Below are 15,444 nucleotides of genomic sequence, written 5' to 3'. Positions count from 1 at the left end.
AGTAACTAAAAACAAGTAAAGTTTGTTTAAAATGAGGTATAATTAACAGATGGTCCTTTACACCCCAGAGATTTGCCGAATGTGGTATTTAAAGTGTTTAATATAAAGGCTTCCCGCTGTGCAGTGGTGGGCACACAGCTTTAATCCCAGCACTCAGGAGGCCAGAGGTGGCGGGCCTGTGAGTTTGAGGTCAGTCTGGCCTACAGGGTGAGTTCCAGGACAGCCAAGGCTACACAGAGAAACTCTTGTCTCAAAAAAAACAAAACAACAACAACAACAACAAAGCTTTCCACAATAAATAAATGCCAACACCTAGTGGCTACCCTCAGGTCTCCAAAGAGGACTTCACCTGGGTTGTGTGAAAAGAACTGCCTACTGCCAAGGCTCTGCCCACACTGTAGTCACTGTAGGACTATAGGCTTCACCTAGCTAAGTCAGTTTTCCTGAGTTCCTTCGCCACAGGTAAATCTCTCAGACCGGCTGGGTTTGGCAGTTAAAGGCTAATACCCTCCTATGTAACAGCCAGACTGACAAACTGTCCCCAGTGAAACCACTGACTGAGATTACCTTGAGGGAACCTAGGGTAATTGCCTGGGTAGCAGCTAAGTCTCTGTTATTTTAACTGACACAGAGACCATTTGAATTATAATTCTTGCTTTAATTTATTCTTCTCAGATCTCTAATGATGTTGATGGATAACTGTAGCTTTATCAGTTTAATATCAACAAGCACCCAGCTCTCTACTACCCGAGATCAGTCCATTTCATATGTAGAAATAAGACTCATAGACAGTCCACAGTCTTCACAGGAAAAGGGATAAATTCCCTTTTTTTTTTTTTTTTTTTACCACTCCTTTGTGTAAAGGAGCTTGCTTTGCAATGACTGCTCTCAGTAATCAACCACTTTTGTCTCCTGGTAAATGACTGAATGGAAAAAGACAAGGGTTGAGTTTTATGTAAGTAGTGATGGTCTAAGAAAGTGATTTAAGAGTTGTAAATGCAAGTTGTAAAAGTCTGAGGATGAGAAAGCTTAAGTTGTAAGGGTCTAAGAGTGACTCAAGATGTGCAAATACAAGTTATGAAGGTCTAAGGAAATGATTTAAGTATGTGAAAAATGAGAAATGTTTCAGATTTCTTTTCCTCTCTATGCTATGGCTATATTAAGACTTCATAAGTCCAGCATTGTAATATTAATCAATGGAGTATAATAAGTTATTAATCTAGTTCTAGCAAACACTAACTATGATTATCATAGTCACAAGCTCAAAATTTTAAATTCTCTTTGGTTGTTTTCTAAATACAGCCATGAAAGTGCTTCTCTGGGGGGCTCAGCAGTTAAGAGCACTGATAGGACCTAGGTTCATTTCTCAGCATCCACATGGCAGCTCACAACTGTCTGTAACTACAGTTCCAGACACAGGCAAACCACCAGTGCACATTACAAGAAAAAAGTAAGAGCTAGGTATAGTGGCACAAGCCTTTAATCCAGGAGGCAGATGCAGGTGTTTCTCTGAGTTCAAGGTCAGCCTGGCTGTTCTGGAATTCACTACAAAGTGAGTTCCTGGACAATCAGGCTACCCAGAGAAACCCTGTTTTGATAAACAAAACAAAACATGCTTCTCGTCATGTTGAAAACATATCTGTCTAATCTATATACCCAACCCTCTTGATGGAGGAAAAAGGGCTCATGATTTTAACCAAGAACCATTTATGTGAGCCAGGCTTTTGCTGTGGCTCAGAGGTGAGTCTGCTCCAGTGGTTTACAGACATTGATAACTACTTTTTCTACAATGGGGATTTCAATATATTGGTGATGCTAATATATGATGGGGGGTGTCCTTCTGTAGACTGTGAATATATGTTTCTCTTATTGGTAGATGATTAAAGCTGTTTTAGCCAATGGACAGGCAGGATTTAGCCAGGTGGGAAATCCAAACAGGGACAGAGAAAGAGAAAAGTAGTAGGTGGAGTCAGATGCCATGTAGCTACCAAGGAAGGAAGCAAGACAGCCAGGCATCACCAGTAAGCCAAACCCACATGGAGATACACAGATAATAGAAATGGGTTAATAATTAAGAGAGAGAGCTAGCCAATAAGAAGCCCGAGCAATAGGCCAAACGGTTTATAATTAATATAAACCTCTGTGTGTTTATTTGGGACTAAATGGCTGTGGGGCCTGGTGGGACAGAACCTCTGTCTGCAAATATATCTAAAACTTGGGGGCTGAGAGATGGCTTGATGGTTAAGAGCATTGACTGTTCTTCCAGAGGACCTGAGTTCGATTCCCAGCACCCACACCACAGCTCCAGTTCATATATATATATATATATATATATATATATATATATATATATATATATAAAACTTTCATTGCTTTTTGTAAACTTAAAAAACTCATGTGAGCTTCAGGGAGTCACAACTTGGATCCACAGTGTCACAGGTCAAGCAGACTCCAGATAAGTATTCCTGTCAGTCAACAGTCTAAGCTTTGCCACCTACTGCCTAACCATGAGGAAGGGATTTCTTTCTCAATTTCTACACTCCCAACTATCAAGACCACAGGCCTGGAAGTTTCAAGTGTATACACAGAGTAAAGATTTTTTTCCTCTAAGCTCCTTAACTTTACCTTCTGTCCCTAGTCTATGTCACAACAGATTTCCAATAAACTGCAGCCTGCAAACTGTTCCAAAACTGCCTGCAGCCTGCCAGCTCCACAGCATTCCTGCCCCATCTCTTCCACCCCCTAATTTCAGCTAAGAAACAGGTAAACAAAGAGGCTGCAATGTCAAGTCCACAACTGGCTAACTGTGGTATCTATTAGCATAGCAAAGCAGGTGCTGGCCTATGGGCTCTCTCAACATCTCAAAGCCCATGCTGATATCTTGGTTCCTCTCACTTCACTCCCCACTCTAAACTTCTCCAGCTCACTCTTACCTTGCTCCAGCTTCTCATTCCTACATAACTTGCCATTTCAGCCATGTTCTCTCTTGGCCCCTCTCTCTTCCCCTCTCAGTCTCCCTGTCTCTCTGTCCTCCCATGGCCTGGTCCACTCTGCAGGCCGTGTTCACTGTACCACTTTCTCTCCCTGCTCTGCACGCTTCCAGATGCCTCCAGCTGTGCTCTCCCTCACAGCTACAATCAAAACCTTCCCCTCAGCCATCACTTTGTACATTTTCATCCTTTTTGAAATAGTAATGTATATTCTATGCCATTGTATGTTGGAAATATATAATTTGCTTTTTGGTTTTACAAGGGTTACAATTAGGAGATTGCCTTGAGTCTCAGAAGAGACTTTGAACTTTTTGTGATGTTGTTGGTATTGTCTCTCTGTGTACTCCTGGCTGTTCTGGAGCTCACTATGTAGACCACCAGGCTAGCTTTGAGCTCAGAGGGATCTGCCTGACTCTGCTTCCTGAGTACTAGGATTAAAGGCTTATGCCTAGCTCCAATTTTGGAATTTTAAGCTATGAGATTATGAAAGACTATGGGGACTTTTAAAGTCAGGCTAAATACATTTTGCATTATGGGATGGTCATGGGGGTCAAGTAGACATTTGAATGAGAAATGCTTCCCATAGGCTCATTTATCTAAACACTTGGTTCCCAGATGGTGATGCTGCTTGGGGAGGGTTAGGCAGTACAGCCTTGCTGGAAGAGATACATCCCTGGGAGCAGGCTTTGAGATTAGATGGCCTTGCCTGCTTCTGGTTCCCTTTCTCTGTTTCATGCCTGTGGTGGAAGATGTGGTGAGCTCTCAGCTTCCTGCTCCTGTCACCATTTCTCCCACGTGCTGCCATGTCTCCCTGCCATGCCTATCCCTCTAGAATGGAAGCCAAAAGAAACTCTTCCTTCTGTAAGTTCCCTTGCTTGTGTGGTACTTTATCACAGTAACAGAAACGTAACACACCTTTTAAAAGTTTGTATATCAGCTTTTCTGTTTTTTTTTTTTTCAATTTGTCCCTATTTATTTATTCTGTTTGTTTGTGACAGTGTCTCATTCTATAGCCTAGCCCCTGAAACTCTTGATCCTCCTGTCCCGGCCTTCAGAGTGCTGATGTTACAGGCTTGTGTCACCACATCCAGCAAATGACAGAAAATCTTGGAAGAAAGTGTGTTTAAATGGATTTATATCATTTAAACTCATGTCATTAAAGGGTCACATGTACAAATGTAAATGGAGGATTGGGGTATAGTTCAGTGGGAGGGAATATGTAGCCAGTGGGGGGAATAGGTAATCAAACTCTCTAAATTCTCTAAGCAAAAGATACAACTCCGGAACAGCACAGGGTGATCTTCCAGAGAACTCAGGTTCAATCCCTAGCACCCAAACAGCAACAGCAGCTCCCAACTACCAGAAAATCTAGTTCCAAGGGATGTGACACCCTTTCTGGACTCCATGGGCACTGAATACCTGGTGCATGGTTATACATGCTGGCAAACCCTCAAACACATAAGAGGTTGAGCTAACATGGACCCCAGACTGATAGCTGGGGAACCAGCATTGGACCAACCCAGACCCCCTGAATGTGGGTCTCAGAAAGCCTGGGCAGTCTAGGGGACCTCTGACAGTGGGACCTGGTACACAAAAGGACTTTGGGAGCACAATCCCATGGAGGGACACTCCTTTAGGCTAGAGACAGGAGGGAGGGCCTAGGCCCTACTCCAAATGACTTGACAGATTTTAATGATCCCTCCTGGAAGGCCTCACCCTCCCTGTGGAGTGGGTGGGGAATGGGATAGGATGGGGAGGGGGTCAAAAGGCATAGGAGGGTGGGAGGGAGAGGGAACTGGGATTGATATGTAAAATAAGAAATAAAGAAAAAAAGAAAAGGTTGAGCTAAGCATGATGGCATATGCCTGTATCTCCCAATCTCAGGTGACCAAGGCAGAAAGGTGATAAGTTTGATTATAAGAAGATAAAAGTACATAGTCCAAATATATATCAACAAAAGACTCACTTTAATACACAGATAGGTGAAAGTAAACTGGTAGCAAAAGGTGTCGTGTCCTGAATGTCCTTCACACACATTCAGAAAAGCTAGGGTCACATGAGCAGTTACTCTGATAGAGCTGCAACCTAGACATTGGTGTGTTTATTGTGTTTATTATGTACAACACAGGTAGGAGGGGTTAGCTAGCCTCAAATGGTAAAGACCAGAAGCTAGTTTTACACACACTGACCAATAGTGCCTTTGTACACACACACACACTCATACACTGAACATAAGAAGAAGGCTTTGCCTAGTCTGACCCACATGGGGGCAGGCTTTGTCAATTTCCCATGGGTCTGAGTCCTTGGTTCTTGTCATGGATGTGTTCATGCCAACAACAGACATCCATTTAGAACTTCACTTGCTTAAAGCTTCCTCCATTTCCTACAAAAAGGTATTTCAACAACAGTAACCAAAAGAAAGTGCTATTGGGGCTGATAGTGAGATAGCTCAGTGGGTAAGGGTACAAGCCCAGGATCCAAAAGCACTCAGTGTAACAAGAGAACCAACTCCCTCAAGTTGTTCTCTGACCTCCAGACCTCCACACATGCACTTAGGAAAATGTGCTTGCTTCCATGCATGCATGCGTGCATGCATACACACACACACACACACACACACACACACACACACACACACAAATAAAATAAACAGAAATGTAGTATTTAAAAAAACACAAAGGCCTATGATATTAGAATATGAAACAAACTTTAAATTAAAAAAAAATAATATAGCCACCAGGTAGTGGTGACTCACACCTTTAATCCCAGAACTCAGGACGCAGAGGCCGGTGGGTATCTGTAAATTCAAGCCCATCCTGGTCCAGAGAGTAAGTTCTAGAACAGTCAGGGCTACACAGAGAAACCCTGCCTCCTACCCCACCACACCCCCCACAAAAAAAAAAAACTCTTATGTGGCCAGTGATAAAGGGGCTTGACTGACAATCTGAGTTTGATCCTAAGAACCCAAAATAGTAGAAGGAGAGAATTAACTTCTACAAGTTATCCTCTAGCTTCCATATGTGGGCTGTGGCATGCACGTACCCACATACAAACAGGTTAATAAAATAATAAAAAATTAAAAACCTGTTGCTAAAGATACCATATATTGTGGTCACAGGACACAGAAAAACCAAGCTGGAACTGGACTGAAAACTCCCTCTCCACTGGCTTGCCCTCTTAGTGCTAGAAGGTGCTGCGCAGGATGCTGGGGAGGATTGTCAACAATAGTCTAACATGGCTGTGGACACTATGTTATGAACAAATATTCATTGGTGTGATAGTGGCAAGTCTGATGTAGGGTAACCTACTGCTTTCTGGTTGGATTTGAGGCCTGCTCCACAGTAAGGAGCTTATATCTGGTACTGTAAACCTGGCCAAACACCACAGCTAGTGAGGTCATGGACCCTAGTGGGGAAGATATTGCTGTTGTTTTGGTAAGTGGGTGTGATGTGACTAAGTAATTACAGATGAGTGCTGCTGTCAGCTTTAGTCAGAAAGCTGTTTTGTAGTGGGCACCAGTAACTACAGAGACTCATAATTGGTCAAAGTGTGGAGTGAATGCTCAGCCATAAACAGGGCATCTATCTCAATCTCTGCAAGGCTTGGGGACACTGCGGAAGAGATGAAAGAAATAATGTCACCAATGAAAAGGGGTAGACTATTGTATGATGCTGTCTTCCAGGCAGGACATAGATATTATAATCTGTTTGTTTGTTTGTCTGTCTGTCAAGATAGGGTTTCTCTGTGTAGCCTGGCACTCACTCTGTAGACCAGGCTGACCTTGAACTCAGAGATCTATCTGCCTCTGCCTCTACCTCCTGAGTGCTGGGATTAAAGCTGTGTGCCAACAATGCCTGGCTAGTATATTATAATCTTAACTCAAAGTAGTGATTACATACACAAGACCTGCTCAAGATTGGTCCATCAACTCCCTGTTGTGCAGTGTAGGGAGGGAACTTACAATGTTCCACTCTGAAACCTATGGTCAGTTCATGGTTGCTGGGGAAGGAAGAAACATTTTATTTATTGGTGTGGCCACTAGTAAGGTGCCCCAGCTCCTGTAAATAGTTCCTCACTCACATTCCTATAAGCAGCCCTAGGGAAATGGCCTCTTTATCTTTCTCTAACACATGTGCCCTCGAATACACACTCTCTCTCATACTCATGCACACACATACTCATGCACATACACAATATGAGAGTAGAAGGGGACTGGTTGGAAAGAAGATGGGGGTTGCTGGAGGTGAGAGGGGGAACAAGACAGAGTAGTAAGAGTGAATATGACCAAAGTACAAACTTATATCTATATGAAAATGCCAGAATGTATAATCACTATATAATTATCTATAAATAATATATACTAATAAAAATATAAAAAAGGCTTAAAAGAGGAAAAATAGAACACTATATAATCAAAATATATAGTAAATGTCAGTCCTAAGTATGCATGCATGTAATGATGAACCATTAACATTCAGAAAAAAATATCAGAGTCAAGGAAGAAACAACTGTACAACCGTAAATGGAAGTAAGAGGAGAAATAGAGTTCTTAACATAAGAAAGCATGGGACCCAATGCTGTGCTACCCATCACCCATATACACATGATGCCCAAGTGCATTGGGGACATTAGATGGGACATGGGGCAGGCTACAGACTCCTAGAAGAACATGTGCTCTACCACTGAGCACCACTTGTTCTCAGAGGCAGACTTGATACAAAGCATCTGCCCAGACCGCAGTGTGATGAAGTAGAGGCCAATGACATAATAGAATAAAACTGGAAAAAGCCCAGGATGAGAGAGTAGCAGTGCCTCCCCGTCAATCCCCCCACCCCACCCTTGGCTTTGGTTTTTCAATATAAGGTTCCTCTGTGTATCCCTGGCTGGCCTGGAACTTGCTTTGTAGACCAGGCTGGCCTCAAACTTAGAGACCTGCTTGCCTCTGCCTCTCCTTCTGGGTGCTGGGATTAAAGTCATGCACCATACCACCACTGCCCAGCAAGCTATGCCTTCTTAAACAAGGTATCAGAGACAAAACCACAAGAGAGATTAGGAAATGCTTAGCAATAGGTGAAAACAGCACACCAAAACCTACAGAGTGCAGCAAAAGCAGCGCCAAAGGGAATTAGATATTTAATATTACATTATTAAACAAGATAGATCTCAAACCTGCAGCCCACCCTTACAACTTAGAGGACAAGAAAAGGGAAACTAAACTCAAAGACAGTAGAGGGGAGGAAAATCAAGATTAGATAGAAACAAAATGGAAAAAACAAAACTCAATGAGACCAAAGATTTTGAAAATATCAGCAAGTTATGTGTGGTAGCGCATGCCTTTAACCCTATTACTTGGGAAGCAGAGGCAAGCAGATGAGAGAGTTAGAGGCCAGCCTGAGTTCTAGGTTAGCTGGTTATGTTGTGAGATCCTGTCTCAAAAAGTCAACAAAATTAATAAACATTTCACTAGATAGACAAAGAAAAAGAAAAGATGCAAATAGTAAAATCAGAAATGCAAATAGAGTGTGGCTGGACAGCTAAAGAGAACTTGCTGCTTGCCAAAGACCTGGCTTCCGTTCCCAGAAGCCACATCAGTCAGACCTCTCACAACTGCCTGAAATTTCAACTCCAGGGGGCCCATCGCTTTCTCTAGGCCTCTGTAGGTACCTTCATGCACAATGTGCATTTACACACATAAACAAAGAGGTTCATTCACATAACTAAAAATAAAGACAAACCTTTTTAATAGGAAAAATGAAAGGGGACCATTCTCCTGATTCTACAAAAATAAAAATTACTATAAGGGAGTGGGTGTAAGTCAGGATAATTCTCTCTTCTAGCAGGGTCTGGAGAGGTATTTATGTAGTTGGGAGCACCTACAGATCTTCCAGAGGACTTGGGTTTGGAGGAGTTCATAGCTACCTCTGGCCTCTGTAAGCACCACACTTACCTGTTCACACCGCCACCACATTTACATAATTTTAAATAACAAAAATAAATTCTTAGCCAGGGCATTGGTGGCACATGCCTTTAATCCCAGCACTGGGGGGGAGGGGGCAGAGGCAGGCGGATCTCTGTGAGTTCAAGACCAGTCTAGTCTACAGAACTAGTTCCAGAACAGTCTCCAAAGCAATACAGAGAAACCTGTCTCAAAAAAACAAAACAAAACAAAACAAAAAAAAAAAAAAAAAAAAAAAAAAACCAAAACAAAAAAAAAAAGAAAGAAAAAAAGAAATTCTTAAAAGGTAAGGGACCACCGTTAAGAGCTAACACTACTCTTCCACAGGAACCAGAGCTATGCTCTTAGCACCCACATCAGGCGCTTTAAAACCACTCACTGTATTCTCAGCTCCAGGGGACCCAATGCCTTCTGGCCTCAGCAGTCAGCTGCATGCACACAGTGCACATTAAATATATGAAAATAAGTAGATCCTAAGAAGAAATTATGAGGCCAGAGTCCCCTAATACTAAAGCAGGCAAAGAAACCACGAGAAAGCCAGATCAGCACCTCTTCAGAACACGGATACAGAACCCCTGGCCAAACTGAAAGGTCTTTCTGGAAAGCCCTATGTGTACTCCTGGCATCCAGCAGTAATGCCCCAGTGTCCTGTGTCTGGCCTGTCCAACCACTGAAGGTCTTCCTAGGACATGAAACATTGAGAGGTAATATAGGGATGGAAAAATACAGCCTAACTCTCCAATGACCCCATGAAGCTAGAAGTTTAAAAATACTAAATACCTTAAACTCTAGACCCTGTCCTCAGCTAGTAAATAGGTGAAAGATCACACTCCTTGCCACTCATCTGACTTTGTAAACTGCTGGTGAACCACCACCACCACCACCACCCCAGTGACCTTCCTAACTGCCATTTGTCACCCCACCTAGGAGCCCACACAAATACAGACCTCCAGGGCTATAGGAAACTGATCAGTCTATAAAGCACAGGTTTGGATGGTTTAAATTGATTGGCCTGCACCACCTGGGCTCTGGATGCTATGAGATGATTGGTTTATGATGTGCGGCTTTGTTGTAACCCTATAAAAGCTGTCTTAATTCTATACTCAGGGTCCTCAGTCCCCTACCCCTGTGTGGCATATGACTATGGACCCCAGTGCACTTGGAATATAAAAGACTTCATGCTTTTACATCAAGACCACTTCTCCTGAGTGATTTGGGGTGTCCCCTTTCCTGAGTGGGAGCGTGAAGGTCCATGCTCTGAGGGTCTTTCATTTGGTGCATTGGCCGGGAATCTGCGACCACCCCTCACACTCGAGAACCAACTTGGAGGTAAGGGGTTCCCCCCGGTGTGTGTGTGTGTGTGTGTGTGTGTGTGTGTGTGTGTGTGTGTGTAGGTGTGTCGGCTGGTGTCTTTGTTCTGAGTATCTGTTTTCTGGAACGCGCGTTTTAGGTTTCATTTTGCAGCTGTCCCCTTGGGCTGTAAGGACCAGAGGACTGTGATCAGCAGACATGCTAGGAGGATCACAGGCTGCTGCCCTGAGGGATGCCTCGGGAGGTCTTGGAGCCTTGGGTCTCCTGTCAGTTGGTAGGACCGAACTCTGTTGTTGAAGTGGAAGCTTCCTCCGCAGCTGTCTGATTCATTTGTCTGCTTGTGGAAGATGTGGACGGGTTGCCTGTGTCTGTATCTGTTAGTCTCTGTTTTGTGCATGTTTGTTCTGTGTCTTTGATGTCTTTGTCTGTAGCTTTATCATGGGACAGATGGTGACGACTGACGACTCCCCTTAGTTTGACTCTTGCCCACTGGATTGAAGTTAAGTCTTGGGCCCATAATTTGTCAGTTGAGGTTAAGAAGAGATCTGGCAGACTTTTTGTACCTGAGTAGCCGACATGGCCACCAGAGGAAACCCTTTTAATTCTGAGATTATCCAAGCTGTTAAGGCAACTGTTTTTCAGACTGGACCTGGCTCTCATTCTGACCCGCTCCCGTGAGCACTTGCGCAGGGCCATCTTCAGGGCAGGGAGACCCAGCGAGACCAGGAGCACACATGTCCCGCACCCCCAGGAGTGCAGCAGGGCAGTAGAGGTCAAGCTGCAGCTGAGAGGCCCGTGGGCTGAGGTGGCGGGTGAACTCCAGGCTCCCTCACTGCTCTGGCCCCCTTGAGATGACTGGCCAGAGAATACCACTCTCCCTCCTCAGTGTCTCTCAAAGTCATTCTTGATACAGTTCTGATATGAGCTAGAGACCAGGGTGCTACAGAGGGACCTTCCGCCCCCCTGAAGCTCAGGCTCCAGTGGCAGCAGGGGAGAAGCCACGCTGGAGTGGACCGATGGGGTTATGACCCTGCCACTGTGCACATTTGGCCCCCCAGTGTCAGGTGGCCAGATTGCAGCCTCCAGTTCTGACCCTTCTCAGATCTTTGTAATTGGAAAACTAACCATTCCTTTTTCTCAGAGGATCCCCAACGCCTTACAGGGTTGGTGGAGTCCCTTATGTTCTCTCACCAGCCTATTTGAGATGACTGTCAACAGCTGCTGCTAGAGTCTAGAGAAAAATGTCCCTGGGGGCCGATGGGTGACCCACGCAGCCCCAGTTGGGACTTCAACACCGCTAAAGGTAGGAAGAGCTTGAAAATCTATCACCAGGCTCTGGTGGCACTCTGAGGCGCCAGGAGATGGCCCACCAATTTGGCTAAGGTAAAGAGAGCACACTCCTTTTGACCCTACCTCAGAAGCCCAGAGAGCTTCGATGGCTCTGGCCTTCATAGGGCAATAGGTCCCTGATATTAGGAGGAAACCCCAGAGACTGGAAGGGTTACAGGAAGCTGAGTTACATGGTTTAGTGAAAGAGGCAGAGAAAGTGTATTACAAAAGGAAGACCGAGAAAGAAAAGGCGAGACAGAGAAAGTGTACTGAAGGGACAGAGAAGAGGAGAGAGACAGAGAAAAGAGAAGAGAAAGTCTATTGAAGGGACAGAGAAGAGAAGGAGAGAAAAGAGAGAGGATAAAAACACGTGACAGAAGAGAGAAAAGGAATTTGACTAAAATCTTGGTTGCGGTGCTTGAAGGGAAAGATAGTAGAGAGAGAGAAGTTAGAAAATTTAAAACAGAACCTGGGCAACAGGACCCCACTCGACAAGGACCAATGTACATATTATAAAGAGAAAGGACACTGGGCAAAGGACTGCCCCAAGAAGACAAACAAGGGATCGAAGGTCCTAGCCCTGGGGAAAGATAAAGATAAAGGGAGACAGGGTTTGGACCCCCTCCCTGAACCCAAGGTAACTTTAAAAATGTAGGGGCAACCAGTTAAAATTTTGGTGGATACCAGAGCAGAGCATTCTGTGCTGATATAGTCATTTAAAAAATTAAAAGACAAAAAAATCTTGGGTAATGGGTGCCACAGGGCAACGGCAGTATTCATGGACTATCTAAAGAACAGTGAACCTTGGCGTGGACCAGGTATCCCACTTGTTCGAGGTTACGTTCTACCAGCCAACAGCTTTTTGCCTTTGAATGGAGGGACCCCTGAAGAACTGGGCAGCTCACCTGGACCTGGCTACCCCAAGGGTTTAAAATTCCCTGATCATCTTTGATGAGGCCCTTCATAAAGATCTGGCCAGCTCCAGGATCCAACACCCTCCAGCGACCTTCCTCCAGTATGTGGATTACCTACATCTAGCGAGAGCCACCCAACAGGACTGCTTGGAAGGAATAAAAGCACTGCTGCTGGAATTGTCTGACCTAGGCTATTGAACCTCAGCCCAAAAGGCCCAGATTTGCAGAAGAGAGGTAAAGTACCTGGGATACAGTCTACTGGATGGGCAATAGTGGCTGACCGAGGCTCAGAAAAGAACTGTAGTCCAGATACCAGCCCTAACCATGGCCAGGCAAGTAAGAGAATTTCTGGTGACATCTGGGTTTTGCAGGCTATGAATCCCAGGGTTTGCGACCTTAACAGCTCCACTCTACCTGCTGACCTAAAAAGAAAATATCTCCTGGACCTCAGGAGGCATTTGATGCCATTAAAAAGGCCCTGCTGAGCGCACCTGCTCTAGCCCTCTCTGGTGTAACTAAACCTTTTACCCTCTATGTGGACGAGCGTAAGGGGTCGCCCAGGGAGTTTTGACCCAATCCCTAGGGCCATGGAAAAGACCTGTTTCTTATCTGTCAAAGAAGCTTGATCCTGTAGCCAGGGGATGGCCTGGCTGTCTAAAAGCTATTACGGCCATGGCTGTACTGGTCAAAGATGCTGACAAGTTGAGTTTGGGGCAAAAAGTGACTATAATAGCCCCCTATGCATTGGAGAGCATTGTCCAGCAGTCCCCAGACCGAAGGATGACCAACGCCCACATGACTCACTACCAAAGCCCGCTTCTCACTAAGAGGATTGTGTTCACTCCACCAGCCACCCTCATCCTGCCACTCTTCTGCCTGAGGAGACTGATGAACCAGTGACTCACGACTGCCATCAACTGTTAGTAGAAGAGACTGGGGTTCGCAAAGATCTTACAGACAATCCGCTGGCTGGGGAGGTGCTGACCTGGTTCACTGATGGGAGCAGTTGTGTGGTAAAAGGTAAAGGATGGGTTGGGGCAGCGGTGGTGGACAGAATCTGCATGGTTTGGGCCAGCAGCCTGCTGGAAGGAACCTCAGCACAAAAAGCTGTGCTCATGGTCCTTACTCAAGCCTTGCGGCTAGCTGAAGAAAAATCCATAAATATTACACGGGCAGCAGGTATGCTTTTGCAACTGCACATGTGCACAGGGCTATCTATAAACAAAGGGGGCTGCCTCAACAGTGATGGCTAAAAAATTACTGAAGAAAAATTTCCAAAGATTTAAAATACCTAAGGTACTAAGATCAGACAATGGTCCAGTTTTTGTTGCCCAGGTAAGTCAGGGACTGGCCAAGACACTGGGGATGGATTGAAATTACATTGTGCATACAGATCCCAAAGCTCAGGTAAAAAGGATAAATAAAACCATTAAAGAGACCTTCACTAAATTGACCACGGAGACTGGTGTTAATGATCAGATAGCTCTCCTACCTTTTGTGATTTTCAGGGTTGGACTATTTGGGCTGACCCCCTATAAATGGCTCTAATGGGCCCCCTCCACTGGTGGAAATTGCCTCTGTACATAGTGCTGATGTGCTATTCTCCCAGCCTCTGTTCGCTAGGCTCAAGGTGCTCAAGTGGGTAAGACAGTGAGTGTGGAAGCAGCTCTGGGAGGTCGACTCAATGGAAGGAGACTTGGAAGCTCCACATTGCTTCCAAGTTGGAGATTCAGTCTACATTAGATGTCACCACACAGGAAACCTTGAGATTCTGTGAAAAGGCCCACTTTGGGGCCGGTCCAGAATATGTCCTCTTCCCCTGGACCCAGCCCCACACCACTTGAGGTTATAGGACCCAGGGACAGCCTCTTACAACTGCTCATTTTTATCCTTGCTTGTTGCTTTACTGTTATTTTTGTTAGGAAACGAGTGAGTACGAGATTATGGTACTTAGACAACAGTACAAGAGCCTTCCGAGCCAAGAGGAGGCTGCCATTTAGTCCTCCCAGTTCTAAGATTAGAACTATTAACAAATGAAGAAGTGGGGAATGTAAGGATGGAAAAATACAGCCTAACTCTCCAATGACCCCAGGAAGCTAGAAGCTTAAACCTTAAATTCCAGACCCTGTCCTCAGCCAGTAAATAGGTGAAAGGTCACACTCCTGGCTGCTTATCTGACTTTGTAAACTGCTGGTGAACCACCACCACCCACCCTGCCCCAGTGACAACCTAACTGCCATTTGTCACCCCACCTAGGAGCCCACGCAAATGCAGACCTCCAGGGCTATAGGAAACTGATTGGTCTACAAAGCAGCAGGCTTGGATGGTTTAAATTGATTGGCCTGAACCATGCAGGCTCTGGATGCTATGAGATGATTGGTTTATGATGTGTGGCTTTGCTGTAACCCTATAAAAGCTGTCTCAATTCTGTACTCAGGGTCCTCAGTCCTCTACCCCTGTGTGGCATATGACTGTGGACCCCAGTGCACTTGGAATATAAAAGACCTCATGCTTTTACATCAAGACCACTTCTCCTGAGTGGTTTGGGGTGTCCCCCTGTGGGTCTTTCAATAACGCAAATGGTGCTACAGTATGAGAAACAGCACTGGTCCTTCTGAAGGATGCCAATTCCTCTTATGTGGCTTCCTGTGTGGTCTGAGCGTCTTCTGGGGACTATGTCTCCACACATCTGTCTCTGTTCGAGTCTCAGGACTGTTTGACTCTGAGCTATACAGAACCCATGCCAATGTATCAGACTCCAAAATAATACAGGGAACCCTGTCTCGAAAAACCAAAAAAAAAAAAAAGACAACCAAAGGGGAGTTACAAGGTTGAAGCACTGGCGGTGAGATCTTAACCTAATTGTTAGGTTGGGAACTTTAGGATTATCGTGCAGAGCTGAGGCCAGAGCCAGGAGGCAAGCAGGCGGGACAGATCCAGTCCT

At 45.0% G+C, this 15,444-nt stretch overlaps 1 protein-coding gene across 1 annotated transcript in view; it reads right to left on the bottom strand.

Annotated features, from left to right (window-relative positions):
* Nucleotides 1-15,444, bottom strand: part of Iqank1 (IQ motif and ankyrin repeat containing 1) — a 38,008-nt gene that overhangs the window by 19,108 nt on the left and 3,456 nt on the right. The gene's annotated exons all lie outside the window — the stretch shown is intronic.

The sequence above is a fragment of the Phodopus roborovskii genome, unplaced genomic scaffold (genome assembly GCF_943737965.1).
Source record: "Phodopus roborovskii unplaced genomic scaffold, PHOROB, whole genome shotgun sequence".
Taxonomy (NCBI): Eukaryota; Metazoa; Chordata; class Mammalia; order Rodentia; family Cricetidae; genus Phodopus; species Phodopus roborovskii.
Note: the sequence above shows the minus strand (reverse complement) of the source record. Positions and strands in the feature narration are given on the sequence as shown.